The sequence below is a fragment of the Cebus imitator genome, unplaced genomic scaffold (genome assembly GCF_001604975.1).
Source record: "Cebus imitator isolate Cc_AM_T3 unplaced genomic scaffold, Cebus_imitator-1.0 Scaffold124, whole genome shotgun sequence".
In the NCBI taxonomy this organism is placed as follows: domain Eukaryota; kingdom Metazoa; phylum Chordata; class Mammalia; order Primates; family Cebidae; genus Cebus; species Cebus imitator.
In genome coordinates, this window is record NW_016107439.1 from 1813402 (window position 1) to 1819401 (window position 6000).

Here is a 6000-nt window from a genome sequence, read left to right on the forward strand (position 1 = left end):
CTTTAGAAGCTAAAATATGTTTTGTATGTGATTTCTGAGTAAACCGGTTTAAAAAGAGAAAAAGAGAGAGAAATTCCATGTGTTCATGTAGTCCTGTGTTTAGCCCTGGTTGGGTTTGGTTTGGCTGGAGGGCATCCAGTAGAGAATAGCCTAAACACAGTTTTTCGTGGTGCCTAATCATGTATTTCTACTGTAAGGTGGCCTACTTTGCAGAAATCAGATTTCTGCTTTAATGAATGCCACCAGGAAAATGGGAGAGGAAGAAAACACGGAGTAAAAGGTGGAAGGCTCCTAACAGGAAGGGGAGTGGGGTCGTAGAAAACAAAATAAGAGAATGAGAAACCACTATTTATTAAGCCAAAGTTTGCATGTGCATGCTGTGTTTGTGAAGAGAATAACCCTTTGATTACTTAGAGTTGATTTTCAGAAATGGCAGTTGAGGCTCAGAGAGGTTTTGCAGATGACCCAAAGTCACACAGCTAGTCACAGAGCCAGGATTCTAACACAAGGTCCATGTGATGCAAAAGCCATGCCCTCTCCACTTCACCATATGGTCTCTGTCAAGGGAAGGTCAGTGTTTTAGGCAACCCTGTGTGCCATCTGCCCCACTATTTCCTAGGGCAAATTACATTGCCTCCTTCCATTTTCCTTCTTTTGCTCACCACAGCAGGAGAAGCACAATTACAGTGCTGTGAACCCAAATGCAATTCACACAATGCTGGCTGGCTGATGGCCTCTGAGGATGCTGGCATGTGCCTGGATGCAGGGCTTCCACACTGCTGCCGTGGGAGGCACAGCAGGCCCCAGAGCCAGAATGGCCAGGCTGATTTACCACAATTAGCAGTAACGCTTGTGTGTTTGTACATATAAATATCAGCCTCCCACTCACGATCCACTCAGCAAACTTCAGAGGAGGGCTCCAGAGCCAGCTTGATGCCTTTGGTTTTATCACATTTAGATCCCGTATTTCTCTGGCAAGGCTTACCAATGATGCATCTTTAAAGCATTTTTGAGCTTAAAAGAAGGGCTCACTGCTTTTCCTGTGCAAGCTCTAAAGAGTGTTTTGTGGGCCAGGCATGGCCAGGCTCATGCCTGTAATCCTAGTACTTTGGGAGGCCAAGGTGGGTGGATCACCCGAGATCGGGAGTTCAAGACCAGCCTGGCCCAACACAGTGAAACCCCGTCTCTACTAAAAATACAAAAATTAGCTGGGCATGGTGGTGAGTGCCTGTAATCCCAGCTACTCAGGAGGCTGAGGCAGGAGAATCTCTCGACCTCAGGAGACGGAGATTGCAGTGAGCCGAGATTGTGCCACTGCACTCCAGCCTGGGTGACAGAGTGAGACTCCATCTAAAAAAAAAAACAAAAGCCAGGCTGGAGGTAACAGGGGCATGTGAGTGGACTGCTGGCATGGGGTGTTTTGCCCTTGCCAGGCACCCCCAGATTTCCTTCTGTGCATCCAGACACAGTGGACCCGCTGCCAGGGAAGACTATTTACTGACATATAAAGTAGGCAATGAAAACAGGCCCTCTGAGTAGCCATCAGGAGCCAAATACTGAGAATCAACATGTGTTTGTGGCTTAAGATTCCAAACTCCCTTCTCTGGTAACAGTGGTTCCCTGGGTAGAAATCTAGGCCTATCTGTTTGTTTGTTTGTTTGTTTGCTTTCTGAGATGGAGTCTCACACTGTCTCCCGGGCTGGAGTGCAGTGGTGTGATCTAGGCTCACTGCAACCTCCCCCTCCTCCTCCACCCCCCATTCAAGCAATTCTCCTGCCTCAGCCTCCCTAGTATCTGGGATTATAGGTGCCCGCCACTACGCCCAGCTAAATTTTTGTATTTTTAGTAGAGATACAGTTTCACCATGTTAGCCAGGCTGGTTTTGAACTCCTGACCTCATGATTCACCCGCCTTGGCCTCCCAAAGTGCTGGGATTACAGGCATGAGCCACCATGACTGGCCTGTTCATGAAGTTTCATGTCACTACTTATCTGAAATTCAGACAGTTTACTCATGAATAATGGCAGTGCTTGCCCCGCCGGGAGGTAATGAAGAAAACCAGGAAAGATGGGGACTTTCCTCACCTATTGGACCTGTAGTGAGGCTCTGGGAGTGAGTCTTGCTGTTCCTGACAATTTTTCTACTCTAAATGCTCATCCTTAATTAGTAACTGCTATCCTGGAGCTCATCTAAAAGTCAGGTGTGCAAATATAAGTAATTGAGGCTACAAATTCTGAGAAACATGACACTATAAGAATCTGTGAGAACAACCCCCTTTGCATAAAAGAACAATGGATTTCATCCAAATCTTTTCTTCAATAATAATTACTTCTCTCATGCCAATTACATGTTGAACTTCAGTCCCCGTCCTCAATAATCACAGCTCAAAGAACATTCGCCATAGCTTAGAGAAACAAACTGAGAAAGAGACCCTGCCCTGTTCACTCTTGGGCAGCTGATTTGTGCTTTCCCCCCATCCTCTTGATCCTCTTATGCTTCCTCTCAGAAGAAAAGATGGAAATCACATTGGACTAGCCACTGATCCCAAATCTGGCACTTGGTCCAGTTCTCTGAACCTCAGTCCCTTCTAAAAAGCACAACTAGTAAGACCTGACTTGTTGCTTGCCCTGTGGCATTACTGTAAGGACTAAATTATAGAGTTTAATTGAAGTTGCTTTTATTTTTATGACTTTTTATTTATTTGAGAAGTCTCGCTCTTCCGGCAGGCTGGAATGCAATGGTGCGATCTTGGCTCACTGCAGCCTCCATCGCCTGAGTTCAAGCGATTCTCCTGCCTCAGCTTCCCGAGTAGCTGGGATTACAGGCACATGCCACCACACCTGGCTAATTTTGTATTTTTAGTAGAGATAGGGTTTCACTATGTTGGCCAGGCTAGTCTTGAACTCCTGATCTCAGGTGATCCGCCCACTCGGGCCTCCAAAGTGCTGGGACTACAGGCGTGAGCCACCGCGCCCAGCCAATTTTCATGACTTTTTCTGCAGAACCCCAAGATATTTTAGATCAGCTCCTTCAACTTCTCCTTAACTAAGAAAGTGAGGGATACCCCAGAAGCCACATGACTTGCCCTGAACCTCCTGCCTCGTGGAGACAGGGATCTGAACTCTGATTCAGCCCATGCCAGCAGTCCACTCCCATGCCCTTGTTACCTCCAGCCTGGTGTGGCTATAAAGACCAAAGATGAGCCAATGTATACAGTCACAGAAACAAAGAAACAAATGCTTTTGCAGCTACTATCCTTTCTTTTCAACAGGGTGCCATTTCCTGCCCTGCAAACAGAAGTAAAGAGCCTTGGGCATGGCTATATAACCAAAGGCAATGTGCAAACCTAGCGTAAACAGCAAGCAATGCAAGGACCCTATTTCCAGAAGGACTAACAGCAGGGCATTCTTCTCCTAAAGCCAGGGAGCTTGCTTCTAGATCACCAATTGACAGTGCATCCAAATGCTGAACCACTGAATATTGAATTTCACCCCACCCTCACATGATTAAAGACCACAGGAGACGCTCTCACAGCCCCAAAAGCCACTGGTGACTTCAAGATTCAGATTTCCGAGGCTCAGTTAATTTCAGCTCTCCTAAGTTAATTCTAACTGTGAAAATTACAAATCTTCCTTTCTCTACTCAGTCTCCTAACTTGAGCCCAGGCAACCCAAGTGCAGGTCTACACTGGTGGAAACTTCTCCCTGTTTCCCAGCAGAGGGTGTGTTTACCAGGACCTCTGCACTCTACCGGAGCCTGTTTTGTTGTTTTGATCTCCCAGAGCTTCATCAGACATTCCAGTGATGGGAGGGGGCTGGAGTGTTTTTACATAGGAGCGTTTTATGGGACAATCTGGCCTCATAAACATACTTTCCTTTCACCAGATATTTAACCACGGCAGAATAAAATGACATATCCTATTGAATGTCACCAAATGGGTGTGACTCCTAATGGCACAAACTTAGGAGCCGCTGTTTGTGGTAAACTTCAGCATTCGGCTTGATGTCACCAAGCCCCGACATAGGCCTCCTTACTCAGAAACGGGAACACTGATTACCCATCCCCTCCCCCTTCCCCCGCCACCTCCCTCACAGGCTTGCTCTGATCAGATGTTCACTACCTAAATGCAAAGCATTAACAACCAAGGCGAAACACAGCACAAATTTCCACAAAATGAAAATGTTATCTTCCAGCAATTCTTGCAGCCTCACCGGAAGAGAAAATCAGTCACCTATTACGGTCTTATCGGGCCAAAAAAAAAAAAAAAATGTGCACCTTCCTAACGCCAGTGCCAGCTCGGAAATCTCCGCGAAGCCCGTTCTCACAGCGGGTCGCGGTAGTTCTCGCGAGTGGCCAGCAGATGGCAGTGTTGGTCCAAGGACGTGCGTCCGGCGGTTGCCCCACAGACGCCGCTTCGAGGAATTCTGAGCTCCACTATCCCAAATCTTAACTTCAGTCTCTTCCTTTCTTAGGTTGTACTTTAGCTTTCACGGTGACCTCCGTTGAAAGCCCGCGGAGTTTAAGCAGAAATAGGAAAACTGCTGTTGAAAATGGCTAAATCTCCTCGGGACCCCAGGAGAATTCGTGGAAGGCAGACATCTCCCCATCATCCCCATCATCATCCCCGTCACCGGGAGCGGGTGCGCCAGGGCAGCGGAGCCTCGGGAACCGGGAAGACGACGCTGCCAAGCCAGGCCGCGGAGGCTCGGCCGGACTCGCCACTCGGGTTCTGGGCAGCCCACGCTTTCGCCACCTCAGCACTTTCGCCACCTCAGCGTTTCCGCCCCCTCTGGGCAGGGGGATCGCCTGGGCCGCGACGCGGTTCCCGGGCCGCGCTGTCCTGTCTGTCCGCGCGTCACCGCCGCCCCTCATGAACCCGCCCTGCGAGGGCCGCGACGGCCGCGCAGCCCGGGGACCGCAGGCGGATTGGAAACGACTGTTCCCGTTGCACAATAACGCAGGGTCGTAAAACAAACAGCAACAGGCCGCCCGCGGGACAAGGGAGCTGGCGAGGGGCTGGAACGCAGAAGGCGGCGCCTGCCCCCCAAGAACGCACGGGACCCGTCCTTCTCCACCCTACCCTGCTTCTCCCACACTGAATTACAAGGACGCCCCGCTCTCAATCCTGGGGACATCGGCCCCCTCTCGTCCACCCGGCGCCTCCCGGGCCCACACAGCGCCTGCGACGCGTGCACTGCGGCCGGGAGGAGGAGTGACCCAGGTTAGCCTCCGCTCTGGGGCCCCGGGGTTCCAGCGCCGCGCTCCACCGAGACTGCGGCGCCGACCGCCCGGGGCTGGGGAAGCGGGACGCGCCCACGGAGCCCGCTAGAGGGCGCGACAGCCCCGCGAATCTTACCCCGCTCGCCCGCTCGCTCGCCAGCAGCCCCGGCTCGCGGTCCCCGACAGCGCAGCGGGAGTGCAGCGCGCTGACTTCGCCCGGGAGGCTCTGCACCCGCTCGGTCCAGCCCCCTCCACCGTCCCGTTTACAACCCCGCCACACCCACAGAAATCCTGCGCCGTCGGCTCTCCCTCCCGCCTCCTCCACGCCCTGGGCGTCGGTTGTCCAGGGCTTGGTGGCGATGCCCAGCCACTCCGGGGACCTGCGCCCCTGCGCGCCGCGCTCTGGACCTCAGAGCCGCAGAGGCCGCCGCGCCCCAGGCACGATGCTCGGCGTTTGCATTGTTTTCAACTGAGACCCGAGACGGGGCCTGACGGGGTTGGGGAGGGAGGGAGAGGGGCCGGGCCGGGTGGGAGGAAAGGGGCCGAGGGGTTTAGGGTTACAGGCGCTCGCCAGCGCCTCCTATAGGCACGAGAGCCGCACGCCGTGGGTAACAGCTCTCCGGGAATGCTGAGGAGAGCTAGCCTGCGCCCTCTTGGCTGTTAAGAACCCTGCCTGGCCGGGCGCGATGGCTCACGCCTGTAATCCCAACACTTCGGGAAGCCGAGGTGGGTGGGTCACTTGAGGTCAGGAGTTCGAGACCAGCCTGGCCAACATGGTGA

General features: G+C 52.5%; 1 protein-coding gene across 4 annotated transcripts in view; it reads right to left on the minus strand.

Moving 5' to 3' along the window:
* The window catches only part of PDGFRA (platelet derived growth factor receptor alpha), a 61473-nt gene that overhangs the window by 51738 nt on the left and 3735 nt on the right, over positions 1-6000 (minus strand). The window contains exon 1 of one of the 4 annotated variants that reach the window (XM_017540269.2): positions 5357-5686. The exons of the other annotated variants lie outside the window; for them this stretch is intronic. The gene's annotated coding sequence lies outside the window, so the exon portion shown is untranslated. Of the gene's footprint in view, positions 1-5356; positions 5687-6000 lie in introns of those variants that run through there. 4 annotated transcript variants of the gene reach the window in all.